A 19,200-nucleotide genomic window follows, 5' to 3' on the forward strand; every position below is an offset into this window, starting at 1 on the left:
TCCATGGTACATAAACAAAAAAATTATGAAATATAATTTCATTTCGTGAGTTCTATTTATATGTAGTCTGTGCTCTTTGGTCTTTATTCTCTTTACCAATTCTTATATAACTTGATAAGTTACCAGTAGCATTAATCTATTACAACATTAAAGCATGTTCAGATTTGATCTCACTCAACCCTGGTCTGATTTTAACCTAGGTGAGAAACGTAGTTGCAGTGTTTACATCTGAGAATAAAAAGCTTAGTTGGAAAGTGTGGAATACTGACATTCCACTGAGGTTAGTTTATAGAACCAACTCCTCCACTTTGTTCAGTAAGGATTCACACCAAGGAAACTCAGGGAGCTCTAGCTCATGGAAATGTCAATGGTGAGTGGGATTTTGAAATCACAAGAAGTGATGTGAAAAGGTTTAACAATCAGTGTGTTCTGAGAAGAGTGTCTCAAGATGCAGTGAGAGCTGTCTTTGTGGCATTTGAATAATCATGCAAGGTAATTTGTAATTGGGGGTTTTCAAATATGATGTTAATATGTGGTGGCATAGAATAGTATGGTAACCCTCAGAGACCATGCTTTACCACGCCTAGATCCATGCCTGTGAAATACTGATCAACTTCTTGATACCAAATACAGAATCCTAGAATACTGGCTGCAGAGAACTATTTAAACAGAAACCATCCTAGATTGTGTAGAAATGTAGGATCTTACAACAAGAATAGATACTGACAGGTAGGCTGCTGTACTGTTATTAAAATGACTACTAAAGTATTAACATTACATGTGTAAATTGACTAAATACTTCATAAGGAAGTATGAGTAAAATTTAGTGAACCAGGGGCCAGGAGTTTGGCCTAGTGGTAGAGTGCTTGCCTAGCATGCACGAAGACCCAGGTTTGATTCCTCAGTACCAAATACATAGAAAAAGGTGGAAGGGGTCCTATATAGCTCAAGTGGTAGAGCTCTAACGTTGAGCAAGCCCAGGACAGTGCTCAGACCCTGAGTCCAAGCTCCAAGACTGGCAAAAAATATATAGTGAACCACACAGTATTTAGTTCTTCCCCTAGAACATGAGCTCCTCGATCGGTTTCAGCACTAACCATGTCAGTTAGTTGGACTACTAAATTGTTAGCTCCATTATGCTGAGTCAGTTATTTGCTTTCATCTGGTTCATCTCATTCAATATTATTTCCCTTAAGAGCCTAAATTCAAGAAGAGGGGAGAGATAAAATAGCTAGATAAGATACAATACCCTTCCCATAGGAATGCAAAGATTAATAAGAGAAAAAGACAGTAAAATGTTTTTGAAATATGAACCTTACCCTTTTGATATTATCAGCTCCTCAATCCAGAGAAGGTCTTCTGGTCCTGAGCTTTTTTGTTTTCCCCAAACTTTTGGGAAGGAGTTGGAGATACAAAATGCTTGAACAACATAAGGTAAGAAGTGTGAATTGTCTCCCTCCACCTCACTTTAGAAAACTGTTCCTCCATGCATGAGAAACAAGAGAGTACTTGAAGTAAGTGGATGAGAACAGAGTTCTGTGGACCAGAAAAAAAGGAAGCAACCCTGTATCTTTTCTATGTAATCCTAGGACCGTGGTTCAAGGTCTCTTAAAGAGTGGAGAATGAACTCACCTTCCTATATAGAACCAGGGAAAGTGACACAGAAAAGGGGACGTGAATGTTAAGAATGTCTAAGCAGAGAGATGCAAAGGCACTCATTATTCAAGAGGTTGCTGGAAAGCAAGAGCAAAATTTTTTGGTATATGTGAAGGAGAAAAGTCAAAAGAGCTGTCAGATCTAAAGGAACCACAGAGGGAAGATCAAAGGGCATCACATTGATGACTAGTATGTGCAGATTAATGAAGTCTAGAGAGCAGCTTTGTCCTAGGCTTGGCCTACATAAACCTTGGCCTATATAACTTCCTATCAGATAACTTCCCAGAATCAAGGTAGTAAAAGGAGAATCTCTTTCCCTTTTCATTTCTTGTAACATCTGCCTCTAAATTTCCTTCATTCTAGTTAGGCTAGCATAAGCTTCTTAGCAGGCCGTTAGCAAAATGTATCATTCTAACGAATCTTGGAAAACAGCTTCCATTCCCAGGAATCATACAATACATGCCTCTTGGCTTTTAAGAGTCAGGGATCATATGATCCTCTCCTCATCTTCAGTGATATTGGTGTTCTCTTTCATAGCCAGGATTTCCTTCATTAGAATCATTTACTACACGGCAGTGCAAGCATGTGCACAGAACTGTCCGCAGACTATGAGTTCTTTGACTCTTGAAAGGCGGGGACCATAGAATTGTGACTTATGTTATCTGGGTGTGAGTGCATGCAAGAGCCAACACCAAAGCTTGAACTCGGGACCTGGACACCATCCTTTAGCTTTTTCACTCTAGGCTGGCAGTCTACCATTTGACCCATAACCCCACTCCCAGCTTTTTGGTAACTAATTGGAAATATGAGTCCCCTGGCCTTTTCTGCCTGGACTAGCTTCTCACAGAGATCATCAGACCTGAGCCTTTTGAATAACTAGGATTATAGGAGTGAGCCAGTGCCTGGCTATCACACATACTCTTTCAAACACAGAACTTGATGGAACCTTGCAGTTCAAAATATTTTCATCAAGTGAACAAAACAAGATATCATCCTCAACTTCACATAATATACAGAGAATATCTTGGCCCTTCGTCTAGCGTTATGGTAGCAATTTTACATGTTTTAAGATATGTGAGGCTAGGAGTCTCAGTTAAATAATCCAAGGCACATATTGAGTAGAGGAAGTTATAAGGGCAAACCAAAAGGAATGTCAGTGGAGAGGGGAATTCTTTTTAGCAGACAGAAGCTTTTATCTTTTCCAAATCATGTACAAACCTGGCCACTTTTTTTTGGTTGTTTTTCTTTTGTGGATCGTGGGGCTTGAACTCAGGGACCCTGTCCCTGAGTTTTTGTGTTTTAAGGCTACACTCTACCAGTTTGTACCACAGCTCCACTTCCAGTTTTCTGGTGGTTGATTGGGGTCTAACAGACTTTCCTGTCCAGGCTGGCTTTGAACCATGATCCTCACATCTCAGCCTCCTCAATAGCTAGGATTACAGACATAAGCCATCAGGGTCCAGCTACATAGGCGTATTTTTTACTGCTATATCCTTAGGAACCTGAAAGGTAATAATAGAAAGACAAAGATACAGAAGATGAGAGGGCTTTGTCACCCTTAAACCATCTCTATTTACTCTAGATTTATAGCCATCTCTTACCCAAACACTACTAAATTCTGAGGGAAAGACATCATTTCGGTAAGTTTCTTCCTAGATATCATCTGAAATATAATCTTCAGGAAGCTAAAGTTTTCCCAGAACAGTACCCTGAGAAAGGAGTTGGATTTCTTCTCTAAAACTATTCAAAGCCAACAATTAATTTGTCTAGGAATGGATTCCAACCGCAAAGGTTGTAATGACATTAGAGGAAACCAGACTGGCTACAGGCATAAATAGTTCCCTCACCATGGAATGAAATGTGCTTGCATCTTGGCCCTGCTGAGAGAGTTGGGGACTGATGGGAATGCAGCCTTGAGTCCCTGCAGGCTTGGGACTTGCATTTCCCTGGGGAGTACTGCTTTTTAAGGTGCCACAGGGATCAGTTGATGAATCCAGTCTGAGGTCCTCAGGTCACATCTGAAAGAGGAAATTTTCATGGGAAAAAGTATGTGATATGAAAATAGTCTGAATACACAAGTATTATCTAGCACCCTAGGGAGATTTTAAGTATAGCCTGAAAAGAGGGGGGTTGTGTGGAGGCTAAAAAGTGAAGAGGAGGGATAGTAGAAGAAACAAAATAAATTGGATTTGAAGTTTGGTCCCAGCTGTGTTGGGAGATGCGTGTGTGTGTGTGTGTGTGTGTGTGTGTGTGTGTGTGTGTGTGTGTGTGTGTGTGTTTTGTTTCCTTTTGACCTCAATGTCCTTACCAGAGACGTGAACCTCCAGAAAGATTCTGTGTGATACTTTCTAGTGCTGAAATTCCATGGCAATTGAAAGAAAAAAATAGATTAAGATAACCAGAAAACAATATTAATTCTGGATATAAAAGGTCTAAAATACAGAAGGAAAGGGGAATTTTGTCATTTGGTGGCAGGCTATAAAATTGTGGGTATCTACTTAATTCCACCTCCTATGACCTCCTGGCCCTTCCGTAGTTCTGTGTCTTCAAAAAGCCAAGACTAGTGATCTTAGGTCCCTGAACACCGACTTGATTAGGAACACTTTCCTAACCTTACCTTTCCCAACTACAATTTCCTTTCCTGTGGGTTTGCCACTTGCTCAGGTAGAAAAGAAAATTCCATCCTTTTTACTTTCAGTGATCTTCTCCCTCATATAGCAGGAGCACTACATCACATTTTCTTGTCAGTAGTTCTCTTAGAAATAATAGTGATAATTTCTAGCTCTTACTAGATGAGGCTGAACCCAAAGTCCAGCTTTTTTGACGAGTCTGTGTCTTACTCACTGAGATAGTCTCAAGATATACCAAAACACTTGGGCCATTGTAAAACATCAAAAAAAATACCAAGTAAGTAGGAAAATCATGAATGATTAGGTTATATTGAAGAAAAAAGTCTGAGAACAGAAAAAAAAAGATCATTGGCAATAGAGTACCTTTTTAAATCTGTTTTTCAAATCCAAGGTTCTTAAACATTTTCAGTTCAAATAGCAGAGTAGTTTTCTGACTGTCAACATGATTTGGGATCCTGACTCTCCCTCTTCACCCTATCTGCCTCTCTCCTTCAATGCCAGGATCTCACTATCCTGAGGCTGAAAACTACTTTCCTCCTTTACTTCCTTCTGTACATGTATTCTTTGTTACCTAGTCTTTAGATGACCATTTGGGAGAAAACCATCTTTCGAACTGATATCCATATTGCCTAGATGATGTACTTCTCTCAGTAAATTTTCCTTTTCAATTAAGAAGCTGTAAAATTATAAAGCAGTCCTAATAATATTTAATGGGTGAATGCATAACTAACTATTAATTCATCATATCAGCCCAGTTTTCCCTTCTATTCCTGCTCCCTTATTATCATACCCACACCATTCAGGAAAAAATGATGTCATTTTATCCAATTTATTCCCAGGAGGTACAAAGGGATATACAACGTAGTATTATTACATACCCCCTAGAATATCTATTGCCAAAGAGATAAGTGATACCAAGTGTTAGTTGAAGACACAGAAAACTAAGTCACATAATGCTAATGGGAGAATGAAATTATATAATTATGTATCTCCTTAGAAATTTATGGCAGTTCCTTAGAAAGCTAAATATAAACTTACTTCACTAATCATGTTCTTGGGCATTTATTTTAGAGAAATAAAAACATCTGGGTACACTAAAGTATGTACATACATGTTTATAGAAGCTTTGTTTGCGATGTCCAAAAACTCAAATGGCTTTCAGTAATCCATGGCTTAAGTGAACATTGGTACATACCAAGCATGAAAATGAAAGGACAAACAGTATCTGCAACAAGCTGAATGAGTAGATGCCAAGGATGTGTGCTGGGTGAAAAAAATCAACTTCCAAAGAATGTACACACTATATGATGCCATTTATTCTGGGTGTGGCAAAATTGTTGAGCTGGAGGTAGTGGTAGCTGAAGTATGGGAGTGGGTACCACTTTGGAGAGGCAGGCAGACTAATATCTGGGCTGGAATCACAAACATAGGAACCATCAACCATCACCCAGGTGTCAGTAAATACTAGGAAACTGTAGGAGATCACTTTAGAACAAATGACTACAGCAAGACAAGAAATCTCAGGACCACGCCTTACATCCTATGGATTAAATAATCTACAAGAAAAGTATAGATGAGAAAGAGAAATGAAGAGAATAAGGCCAGAAAGTGTTCAAAATTGAAAAAAAAATAGTACATGGAATGCTTGGATAGGCTTTCATAATCTTTGAAGAAACATCTTCCTCTGATTGCTCTGTAGTCCTTCATGTACTCCAACTCCAACAGGAACCAGTACTCTTCACAGAGAAGGAGTTGGAGAAGAAGTCAAAGACACTAGAGAAACCATTTCATGGGCATGGAAGAGGACTGAAACCATCTCATCTGTTGGCTGTGTTACACAAATGTAACTAGTGGAAAATAAATGTCAAATGTATCACTGATAACTTTCATTTCCATCCTCTAGATTCTAAGCTTCATAAGGTAGGGAATAGTACCTCTCTTTTGTTCATTGCACAGTGCCTTCCACTGAGTGAGAGTCTGTAATATTTAGAAAACGTAGGATTGGGGCCAGAAGGGTGGCCTAGTAGTAGTGCGCTTGCCTAGCATGCACAAAAAACTGGGTTTAGTTCCTCAGTACCACATACACAGAAAAAAAAAAGCCCAAACAGGTATGATTGCTAGAAATTGTCCAAATCTAAGTGTACAGTTATGAAAATCTCTCTTATTAATGACCAATACTTGGGAAGAACATGTCTGTCATTTTATATGTTGACATTTTTTACCTTTTTTGGGTGGAATTTTATAGCTCATAAATTCAAATGTTCAGAGACCTTTAAAAGTTGTTATTCTTATTCTCTCTTCTAGTTCTCTGGTATTGAATTACTGACTCACAGAGCTTAATTGAAACTGGCACTACTCTAACACTAATAATACTTTTAGGGCCTTTCTGCCAAGAACTTTAAAGAGTAGGGAGGTAAGCAGGAAAAGGCATTTCCTCTCCAAAGGCCAGATCTTGAAAGTTTACCCTTGCGCTAGCTACCATAATGATTTTTCTATCCCTTGGCACCTAACTTTAGCAGGTTCTCTTCAATAGGAGTTTCAGAAACCTGGGTTTTCTTTATAAACAAATTATTTAATTTTGAAGACTATAATCAAAATGTTGTGTCATCACCTAGACTTATCACCTCATAATTTTGTGGTGGGAACATTTGAGACAATAGTCACAAATATACTCAAACTATGAAAGCCACTGCCCTAGATATAGATATCCTTGACAAGTCTGACTTTAGGTCTCCTTCTTTATACTTTTGTTGATAATTATAGTGCCTACTTCCAGAAGTAGTCTCTCTGCCTAGTACATCACTTCTGAAAGATCCAAAAGCACAGCCTGGGCCCTGTGTATAGAAAAGTATTAGGCTGGAACTAGCAAGCTCAACAGGCTTCTTGGATTAGCTACAACTCATAAACTGATGTTCAGTTAAATGAATAAGTGGAATATGTCCACATGAATCTAGGTTCTGTTGCAGCATTGAGCCTACAAATGAAATTACGATGTGCTAAAGCAAGAGCCACTAAGATAAAGTGAAGGAAATATAAAAGAATAGCGTAAGAGTCACTACTTGCTAAGGCTTTACGGGATTAACTCACCTAATTGTTACCAGGAAAACCTTATGTGGCATTTACCAACCTCCTCATTTTACACAGGGTAAATGGAAAGAGTTATAGTTTTGAAAAAAAGATCCAATGTTTGGGGAGAATAAAAGTTGGAGTCATGTTTTAATCATCTGAAGTGAAGAGGCTCATTCATACCGTGGAGAACAAGAGAGGGATGACAGTCATACTAATTTACAGGATGCTCTAGTAATGAGTGAGATGGAATAAAGACTAATTAAATACTTCCAAAATAACAACTCATTCTTTCTTATATTCCACAGGAGGGGCACCTTTCCTTGACTCCGTACAGAACTGAGTAGAGACTTGAACACTTCCAGTTTTTCCTTTACTCACACACATTTGTTCTAACTCAGAGACCAGGCATTGATGATTTGAATTTAAGAGGTCTCTATCCTACTACTTTAGTAACTTTAGTAACTTTAGGGTAACTTTAGCTAAGGCTATGATTATTGAATGGCAATATGTGTCTATTTCTTCTCTTTCATGAGGCAGGATACCTCCTCCATCAGACAAACAATGCGATTTGTTGTCCCAGTTGGCAGTGTAGGCAATTCTCCAACTTCTCCTTCCACACTTACATTGCCCTTGACCCTGACTCTTTCCACTGAAGGATGCATTAAAATGATCATAAAAGGATGAGCCATTATCTCAAATCCAACTGTATCAAGTAATTGTATTTTGTTTTGTTGAACAACCATTAATGTAGAGAACTCTTTTTATTTCCTGCATTTCTTTGTTGGGATCTTAAGAAAAGGAAGCTATTATTATTTGAGATTTCAGGCACCCATGAAGACAGGAATAGAAAGTTTGTATTTACCAAGTTGTGATTTTTGGGGGGGAAAATGCTTATTTCTAAAACTGTGAGGAAATTATGCTTCCCTGACTGGCTGATGCCCATTACAAGGCAAATTATTACTCCATGTGTCTGACTCTTGTTATCTGAAGAGCAAGGATTAGGTATAGCTCAAGTTTTAAATAAGGATGATACTATCGCGCCTTAGACTGATCATAGGGCCCCTAGAGAGCCTGGGGAGTTTTTATATCTCTTCTTAAATGGAAAGCAAAGTTTCTCCTAGGTTGACAGGGGACACTGACAGAGTGTCAGAAGTCATTAAAGTAAAAGAGCAAACATAAACAACAGGCATCTTTGATCTTGGATCTGGTAACTAGTCCATTAAAAAAAAAGAGAGAGAATGGCTATGTCAAATTACATTCTCTAACCATATTAAAATCCAGGCTGATCTGACACTTTCCACATGTCAGAGGCCTGTTGGCCTCCCCCAGATCTAATAAAGAAGGTTGTTTTATCTCTGTGTTTATTAACACTGCGATTCTCTGTATTGGGAAGATAGAATATTCAAAAAGAAAATGAGATTCTGAAAGCTGATCATTGTACTGCTCTACCTACATATCCATGAGTACCCCGAGAGGACAAATTTATTTAATGTCTTTTCCATGGAAGAAACAAGAAACCCAGAAAGATTGATATTAAATTCAGTCACAGAACAAGTTAATAAGCAAGTAGGAAAAATTGAGACAGCATATTAACCTATTGAAAGAGCAAACATTCACCAGTGGTCATCTATCATGGGTCAACATTGTACTAGATACTGGAAGTTGAGATTACAAAGATAAATAACTATTAGTTACTGCCCACATGCCAAGAACAATCATGTGTGGGTGATCCGTGAGAAGTCAGTGTACAGAATGTGATGAGAAACCTCAGGAAAGAATGACACCCCCTTATAAGGGGAAGAAAACCACAAAAGCTTTATAAGAAAGTTGTATACAAAAGAACATAGAGCCAGGAGTTTGGCCTAGTAGCAAATGCTTGCCTAGCATGCACAAAGACCGGGGTTCGATTCCCTGGTACCACCTACATAGAAAAAGCCAGAAGTGGTGCTATGGCTCTAGTGGCAAAGCTCTACCCCTGAGGAAGCCCAAGGACAGCCCTCAGGCCCTGAGCCCTGGCAAGCCCAGGGACTGGCAATATACTCTACTAATATGAAACTAATTTTTAGTTGAAAGTAGAGCTATGGCTCAAGTGGTTTAGAGCATTAGCTCTGAGCAAAAAAAACTTAGGGATATCCTCCAAGCCCTGAGTTCAAACCCCAAGATTTGCACAGCATGCATACACACACACACACACACACACACACACACACACACACACACACACACACACACATGCACGCACCCACAGGCATGCACATGCAAACATTATCCAGATGCGTACTTAATATATTCACTCATTGTGCATTGCTCACCAAGATAAGTGGGATTTTCAATAGTGTGTCACAGTAAGAAGAGTTGTTTCAATTCAGACCAGAGTTGTCAATGCATACCTAGATATTCATTGTCACAAAGGGTTGTTTTGTTTTTAATTGGAGAGCCAAGTAAAGTGGATGATTTATCTGGAGAAGATAAGTCTTATAGCACAATACTACCAAATACAAAATTTGTTTTAATTTACCATTTATTGAACACACACAGTGGATCAAGTGCCACTTTAAGTGATTTGCATATACTGTCATAGTTGATCCCCATGTCATTGTAATTAGTGTTATACTCATTTTACCAATACATAATCAGACATTCTAAAAGTTAAGATAATATGCCTAAAATGTATTGCCTAAAATTTATATAGGTTGTAAACAGGAAAGCTAGGATTTATTTTTGCAACTCAATTCTGATTCAATTAAACATTATTCCAGGTATTTCAGAAAATGTAACAATAGTACAAATGTCTTGATTCCTGGTTTCAGGGATCTTGTAATGTTTCTGGGAATCATATAGTTATGAAAGGAAAGCGATGTTGATGTTAAGGTTTTAGAAGCCAAGTCTTGTAACAGTGTCTAAAAGAAAGTTCTAGAACTTAGTTATGCTTATTATAGCACTCTTCTCAGTAACCAAATTATGGAATTGGCCTAGGTACCTATCAGAAAATACATGTTTAAGGACAATGTATACAATAGAGATTTTTTTCAACCATATAAAGAATAAAATTGTCCTTTTCTGGAAGGTGGGTGGAACTAGATTTCATTATATTAAGTGAAATATGCCAGTCACACAAATAGGTATTACATACTTTTTTTCACCTGTGGAAGCTAAGGGGAAACATCTGAGATCATATCATCCAAATCGGGCCTAGGAAGGAAATGGAAGGGAAAGAGAAAGATGGAGAAAGGAGGAAGATAAGGAAGAATGACAGAAGGGGAGAATACTATATGAAGTACAGAATGGTCACAGTGAAGCCCCTTACTGTGTACAACTTAATGTATATCAACTGCAAATTAAGTAATAAATAAAAGACATCTAGAGAGGATTGTTGAAAGAAATGAAAGTTTTGTGACACATCAAATGAAAATTTATTTCTACAGGTTATTGGCAAAAGAGAGTTCTGAACTAGATTCTTATAGAAATACACACTTAAGTTCAACTGTCAATATCTAGCCAGGAAGATCGAGTTCATACTGCCTGGAGACAAGAAGTAAAAGGCCTGTAAAATAGAGAGGACTGGAGAGAGCAAAGACACAGACTTCCCTCTCTCCCTACACAAACTGGAGAACTTCAAAGCTTCGAAAATTCTGATTGTATTTCTGTATTTTTTAAGTGGATACAAATCTTTTCCTCTTTTTAAAGTTGTGTTTAGTTTGGAAGAGATTGGCTCAGTAGAGTACATGCAATAATATAACCCAAAGGTTTATTTCTCAGATATCCTCTCTGAATTTCACATCTCCCCCATTTTCCCAGACATGATAAGAAGCTGAGGAAACAATCCAGGAGGCTTTTGAGGCATAAGGCTGGAAGGAGGGTTCTGTAGGTGGAGCTCTAGATATCTGTTATGGCCATTCCAATAACCATAGAGCCTGGAATACAACTGTCTTCTATGTCCAAATTAGTGGCCTTGTTACAGATGATCTGGTATAGGAAAACCTTGCTGATTAATTAAGCTTCCTAGATGAATCTATAGGATTCATTTAAGAGCAGGTCTTCAGCCTTGTTCTCATGGAGTCCTGTTTTCAGTGAACATCTTTACTGTTTGGCAGATCATCCCCAATCAACCACCAGAGTTAAGGACTAATTACTCTCATTTTTCCTGAGTACTTGTGTTGGGCTTTTTTCCCTTTGATTCCAGTGCCATTTTTCCCCCATGCTAAGGCTATGTGTAATATCTGCCAAAAAAGAAAGAGAAAGGAAAAAACCCACTTGTAATCCTTGTAGCTTATATTTCATAAGCAAGTCCTAAAAGCTGTTGTAGGATAAACTTAAGCAGTTAGGAATAATGTGTTGGATCAACTTTTCTGTGTTAGATGCTTTGGAGACTGTTCCTGAGCAGACAGCAGCAGTGATGAATTAGCAAGGACCTGGAGAAACTGCAAGAGAAAAGGAAAATGTTTGCTTCTTGAAGTAATTTCTGAGAAAGAAACTTGGAACGGTGTTAGTGGGATTATATGTTCTGTGTCTGAATCATTTGTTCAAACTGCCAAGTAGGGAGCTCTTCCTGACTTTGTAGGTCTCATTCTGCTTCGGGGAGCTTTAACAGCTTGGGCAATGTCATCCATTGACAATAGTGAAGAGGGCAATGATTGTACATGTATAGTATCTGGAAACTACCCGTACTATCAGCCAATCCTATCTTGGATAAAATTATTACAATACATGGTTGACCAACTTGTAAATTAGTGAGTTTTATTAATTATTTTATTTTAGCTTGCTAGCTTATGCACAGTTCCATAGCTAGTGGATGAGGAGGCAGGCTGATTTCAAAGTCCATGTCCTGAGACCCTACAATATCCTAGCTCTCAGATTCACTGTCTATGCCGTGTGTGTGTGTGTGTGTGTGTGTGTGTGTGTGTGTGTGTGTGTGTGTAAATGCAAAGGACACTCACACAGATGTACTTCTTCTCATCTGAGAGCAGCAGAAGGGTTGCTATTCTTCAATGGAAGTTGCCTCATTGAGAATGAGTTGCAGCTGACTCTTCTCACAGCCCCTCTGACACATCTTTAAACAGCAATTTTTCTTTTCTTTTCTTTCACAAATTTGAGCATGTTGCTTCAACCCTTAGAAGACAGTAGTAGTTCCCAATGGCATATGTGATGAAATCTAGACGCCTCAGTCCTCCAACATTCCCCAGCGGAACCTCTAACTTACCATCTCATCATTCCTTCACTCCAAATTCTAAGATTTCCTCCTAGTAGGTTGTCACCATCCCTACCAATATTCATGCATTTTTCTGCCTGTGCACGTTTTATCATGCATGCTGTTGTTTTTGCCTGAAATTTCTTACCTGTCCTGAGTCTAAATATCTTAAGTCTAAATGAAAACATTTAAGACAAATTCTACCTTCTCATTTTCTAATTGTACACTCCATTTGAATACAGTGTATTACTTTGCCGTAGAGAGAGAGAGAGAGAGAGAGAGAGAGAGAGAGAGAGAGAGAGAGAGAGAGAGAGAGAGAGAGGGAGGGAGGGAGGGAGGGAGGGAGGGAGGGAGGGAGGGAGGGAGAGAGTGTGTTATCTCAGATCTCCCTTCTACATATGTTCCCTTCAAGTCCAGAGACTTCTGGATCCTTTTATATTCACAATGTCTTGTTTAATGCCCAATACAGGTTCAAAATGTTGATTAAATCAAATATTCGCTGTATCTGTATGTTTCTCTTTCTATAACTACTTAATTCCAATAATGCATAAAATAATATATACTTCTAACTTGAACAGAGTGTAAATATTTTACATATATATTTGAATAGTTTGCCATGTCACTCCATTAACTGTTTAATTTGATAGAATAAATAACTCAAATGTTTAGGTCAAAACTTTTATAGGACTCTACTGTAAGATAGACATTAAACAATAAAAGACAAGTTCTTATGTTTCACAGAAGTTCTCTATACATAAGGAGGAATCCCATTCAATTAAATTTCTTCCTTTTACTCAGAGATATGATATTAAAGAAATAGCCTTCTTGTGATGCTATATTACTCTATATACAACTTATTCAATCCATATAATAGTACAAGTTCTAAATTTTCTTAGATCTTCTTAAGAGTAAGAGGTGATTTCCAAGCAGTTCAAATTTTCAGCAGTTATAGTCACTGGCCAATCTTCTAGCTACAGTGAAAATACCAGATCTTATACTATGTAAATATTTTATTAGCTTATTATATATAGTGCACATAAAATTTGTATACATATTATATAAATATTATATCTGTGTTTACATACAAGCATTACATTAGCTTATTTTAATGCATGAACACCTATTTGTTTGTGTGTAAAAGTCTGGTCAGCTTGGTTATTTTAATTTAACAAGTGAATGTGATAAGCAACTTAATTAATGATCTGCTTTAAACTACATATCTGATTTGGAATTCAAATAGTATGAGGATGAATGGTCAGGACCACCATAAATCAGAGCTGCAAAGAAAACTAAGCAGATGCTGCCCTTATACTCATGGACTCCCAAAATCATGAGCCAAAACAAAGGTTTTTACATTGTAAATTACCCAAACTCTGGTATTGTAGCAGTAGAAAGCAAAGCCATGTTTATATCTACGGGTTTGTTGGGAGATAACTCCTTTGTACAATTACTTAAGGATAATAAAATGTAATTCTGTAGGAAAGAACACAGCTTCATGGATGGTTGCGCAATTCCTAAAAGTTCGAGGAGGCTATCACAAATCATCTCCCATTACAGATCACTGACTAACCACAAAAAATGGTTACATTTACTGAGGAGAAATCTCAAGAAATCTCACATACTTCATTTTAATCCAGTGATCCAAGTCAATGTTGTCATGATCACACATATGGAGTGGACGCCACCAATTGTATACATCCTAACGAAAGTTACTGAGAACACAATAGTATTTCTGCTCACAATTCAAAATATTTAAGCAACATTTGGGAGGACAGTGTATGACAGATCTAGACCTCTTCTAACAAGTTTGAACTGGTCTTTAGGAGTTTGGAGCAGATAGTACCAGAAATATATCAGGTACACATCATTTTCCTCAGAAAGTACAGGAAGCTTACGCTGAATGTGAACAGTTAGTGAAGAGATGTCAATGTCATGTGTCTCGTTCCCAGTGAAGAAGAAATTCAGAAAGATGCTTCATCATGAAATTGTATACAGTGTCCAATCTCTATTTATAGTTTTCCAGAAGACCAAAAGCAACAACAAATTATAGTGTAATATTGGAAATCAAATTAAGCAACCTCTTACTTCATTTTCCACTGCCCTTCCTTTTATAGGATAGAGCAACAAAGTAGAGACAGAGCAAATTAATAGCCTATGTGTACACAAAAGGAAGAAAAGGCTCTAGCTTCCAGTTCTCACAGCCCCTTTTCTCCATTTTATCTACATATCGGCCTCTGTGTTTTCACCTTTACTCATCATGAATGCTCCAGCTGGAAGCTTTTATAGCAACTTCTGTAGCTGTGAAAGTACTTCTATCCAGGTAGTAATAATAAGAACAGGTGGGAAGCCTGATGTTCGCAGGGGCCTTGAAGAAGACATTGCAGAGGAGAAAGCTCCCATTTCTTCTGTGATTTTGCTTCCTTCTTACAGATGTCCCTGGCCACAAAGCCCTAGGGAGCACAAATGATCTGAGGGCCTTGGGATGAGGGTGTAGATAAAAAGAAACAGTACCAAATAAGTTCAGTTTATTTTCCATCACACAAAACACATTCTTTCAGGCTTACCCCAACCTTGTGCATACCATCAGACTAAAAATAGGCCCAATATTTATTTCTCATACATTGTTTGGCTTTACTATTGTTAACTTCTCCAGGCAAAGTGATTTTCCCAGGAGGGGAGCACAAAAACCAAGGTTCTCCAGGAGTCATTCTTACAATCATACTTCCCGCCAGGTTGTTTTTTTGGTTTTAGTTTTTGTCATTCATGGGACTTGAACTCAGGATCTGGGTGCTGTCCCTAAGTTTTTTTCCTCAGGCTTATATTCAGCACAAACTGTACATTCTGTACCCCAGTAGCAGCCCCTCGATGTACCCTGTCTCTAGCAGTAGCTCACTGTCCTCCAATAGTAGAATTATTCACATTGCTTTTAGTTTGGTCTTCAGTAGTATTCATTTATATCTGTTCTAGAGAGAAAAGGAATTTGGCCAAGATTGGTTACCCAGGGCCACACATGTGTACCCAGTCTCAAGACCACATGCAGGTTACCTGAAATAGGGCATGCACATGTGACTGAAGATAACAGCTCTCTGCAGAACTGACTAATCCAACTAAGCTCACTGAATCTAACTAATCCCAGTCCCTGAGAGATATAGGCCCAGATCTCTCCAGAATCTAATGGTGCAATCCCAAACCCCTCACTGTCACCCACTGGGATTGGGGTTACTTTCTTCCAGTCTCTGCTAATGTTGACATTTTGACTTTTCCCTTCCCTTCCCTTCCCTTCCCTTCCCTTCCCTTCCCTTCCCTTCCCTTCCCTTCCCTTCCCTTCCCTTCCCTTTCCTTTTCTGGTACTGCAGTGTGAACTTAGAGTCTCACAGTCTCACTTAGCATTTTTGCTCAAGTCTGGTGCTCTATCACTTGAACCATGCCTCCAATTCCAGTATTTTGTTGGTTATCTGGATATAAGGGTCTCTCAGCTTTATCTGTCTCAGTTGGTTTAGAATAAAGACCCTCAGATCTCAGGTTACTGAATAGCTAGGGTTACAAATGGTAACCCAGCCTGCTAACTAATTTATGAAAAATAAGGAGAATAGTTTTCATATAATTATGCTTTTTCTTTTTCTTAAATGGTAACAGGGTTTGAACTCTAGTGCAACAAAAGGACTAGTGTCTCATGCTTGATATGCAGGTTCAGAAGATCAGGAGGAGAGTTTCACAAAAATCACAGACATTTATCGTTTGCTGTCTCCTATGTTTATGGTTGGAGGCACAATTATAATAGTGATAGCAAAGATCAATGACAGATGATTATAACAAGTTTCATATAATAATAATAAACATTTAAATATTATGAATAACCAAAATGAAACATAAAGTAATGAAATGAATATACCCTATTGGAAAAAGTACACTAGTAAACTTCCTCCATGCTGGCTGTTGTCATACATCATCAATTTATAAAAATCCGCAATGTCTTTGAAATGTAATAAAATGAGATATGCCCTACATTGATGCTGATTTCTTCAGTGTAGGGGCTCTATATTGGTAAAGTAGGAGTGTGTGGTTGTTTGGGGTGATTCCACACTGAAATGACACAACATTGTTTAAGGAAATGGCTCTGTCTCTGTGTGCCCTAAAAGTTTGAAAAATAACAACTAGGAGCTCTGAATTAAGAAGGCATGGGAAAACTTTGTCTATTGCATCACTTTTTCATGTTTTAAAACTATTTAAAATGAAAACATATTAAGATACTGATGTGAATGTGGTGACTCATGTCTACAATCCTAGCACTCTGGACACCAAGGCAAACTTCAGTCTTTGCCAAAGCCCATCTCAAAACAATATTAATATAAAATTACACTAAGAATTAAAAAGAATATTCAATGTTTTGAACAGTAAAATGAGGATTTTATATTTCAAAAGAACTATAGACTCATATTTGGTAAAAATAATCCTTTAAAACTATTTAGTATTAAAAACAGGCAGATGAAGTGGAAAATAAGAAAAGCCTGCTGCCTACTATGAATACTGAATATGTTATTTTAAATCTTTCTATAAAGAACATCCCAATCCTGAATTACTTAATAGGTAATTTTATTCTGACATTAAAGAAGAAATGGCACCAACATTGCTGAAAATAGCAAAAGAGGGAACATTTTACAACTCATTTTAAGAAGTCAGCATAACCTTGATCACAAAAGACATGAAAAAAGGAAAATTACAGACTAATTTCTCTTATGAATATAGATGCAGAGAACTTTTGACAAATTGGTAAACCAAATCCAAGAACATTTAAAAATAGATGTCCATCCTGATCAGTAAAGTTAATCTAGATTTTCCATGGTGATATAGCTTTGCAAAAGAAATATAGATAATGCACATCAAACACAGTCGGACAGAATAATTACAGATGCAGAAAAATATTTGGATTGGAAAATATCTTCTAAAACAGCAAGAAAATGATACCCAACTCAATTGAACAATATAAATTATCCCCTAATGGTTGGAATTATTCTTTTTAAATTGTTCAGTTATATAATATTTGATATGAAGGTGCTCAGTCACTCATTATCAAAGAAATACAAATTAAATCTCTGATCTCTCACTACTACACCAACAGAACAGGTAAATGATTAACCCAACACCTGGTTTTGTTTAAAATACACAACAGCTGCAACTCTTAAGAATATAAATTTATATTAAATATAAATGTAAAATACTATTAAGTGAAGTAAGCCAGACTCAAAGGAACTTAGGCTCAATGGTTTCCCTCATTCATCATAATCAGTAGAAACCTTGGGCTCTACTAGCAGAGATTTGCAATAGAGCAAAATCTTGATACATAAGGACATATAATGTGAAGCTAATTGAAAGGACCTCCAGGATAGTGAAACAAAAGCCATATAATGAATGATTGTTGTCCTTAATGTACTATGTTGTCTCTCATCTCCTTTGCTGTCCCTTGGTTATCTCATATTGGTATAGTATCTCACTTTGTTATCTGATATATTGAACTTATTTGTATTTGGATATTTGAAATTTGATAGGGAAGGGGGGAAAACCAAGACGGGTGGGGGGTGTGGGGGGGGAGGGAAACGGGTACCAAGACATGTGAAAGGGTATCAATGTATGTGAATTAATGCACCTTCTATCTGGCAAATACCATGTAACCCTTTTACTAATTACAATAAAAAAAAAGAAAAAAAAGAGAAAAAAAATAAATAAATATAAATGTAAAATACAAATTGGTACAGACATCTTGGACAGTAGTTTAGTATCTATACCAGTGGACAGTTACATTGTTCACTTACATGTCAAGTTGTTTTTAGTGTAAATGATTGTGAGATAGTTGTAACAAATATAGCAGAAACATGGAAATATGTGTGAATCCTACTGGCAAATGACAGAGCTCTCCCTGTATGGCTTGTTGTTTTTCCTACATTTATAATGAAAGGAAAAGCTAAATTTCAGTGAGAGTAATTAAAAATGGGATTTAATCATCATTTAGTAGCCATGGGGGATCGGTCCTAGAATCCCTTTGAATCCCCCATTCAAGGATCATTACATCTATTAAATAAAATGACATGGTTTGCCTATTTCCTGCACATATCTTCCCATACACTTTAAATCAACTCTAGATTGCTTATAATATATAATATAACATAGGGAAAACCCTATGGAAATACTCGTCACTTTATTCTGTTTGGGTACTAATGATAAGAAAAAAAAACTACATACATGTAGTACAGATACATGTAGGATTATTTTTTTTTTGCCAGTCCTAGGGCTTGAACTCAGGGCCTGGGTACTCTCCTTGGGCTTTCTCAAGGCTGGCAGTCTACCACTTGAGCCACAGTATCATTTCTGGCTTTTTCTGTGTATATGGTACTGAGGAATTGAACTCAAGGCTTCATGCATTCTAAGCAAGCACTCTACTACTAGGCCCCATTCCTGCCCCTCCCCCACCCCTTTTTAAAATTTTCTATCTTTGTTTGCTTGAATTCACAGAGAGGCAGAACTTGCAATTCAATGTGCTGATAGTCATTTTTCCTCCATCCAAATGCATAGATACTTCAGGTCTTATCAACAGAGTGTGCAGAGCTCAGATTAAGTTGTATGTCAGATTCAGCTTTTCTAACTTTGTGGAGGTCTAGATGA

General features: G+C 37.6%; 1 long non-coding RNA gene across 1 annotated transcript; it reads left to right on the top strand.

Moving 5' to 3' along the window:
- The first annotated feature begins 220 nt into the window (after nt 1–220).
- On the top strand, nt 221–6,105 carry LOC150057872 (uncharacterized). Its single transcript, XR_016536793.1, has 3 exons — nt 221–280; nt 1,337–1,434; nt 6,012–6,105. It is a non-coding gene; the product is annotated as an uncharacterized LOC150057872 (long non-coding RNA).
- Nucleotides 6,106–19,200: the final 13,095 nt, after the last annotated feature.

This window comes from Megascapheus bottae, chromosome 10, assembly GCF_031878675.1.
Source record: "Megascapheus bottae isolate mThoBot1 chromosome 10, mThoBot2.hap1, whole genome shotgun sequence".
Lineage (NCBI taxonomy): Eukaryota > Metazoa > Chordata > Mammalia > Rodentia > Geomyidae > Megascapheus > Megascapheus bottae.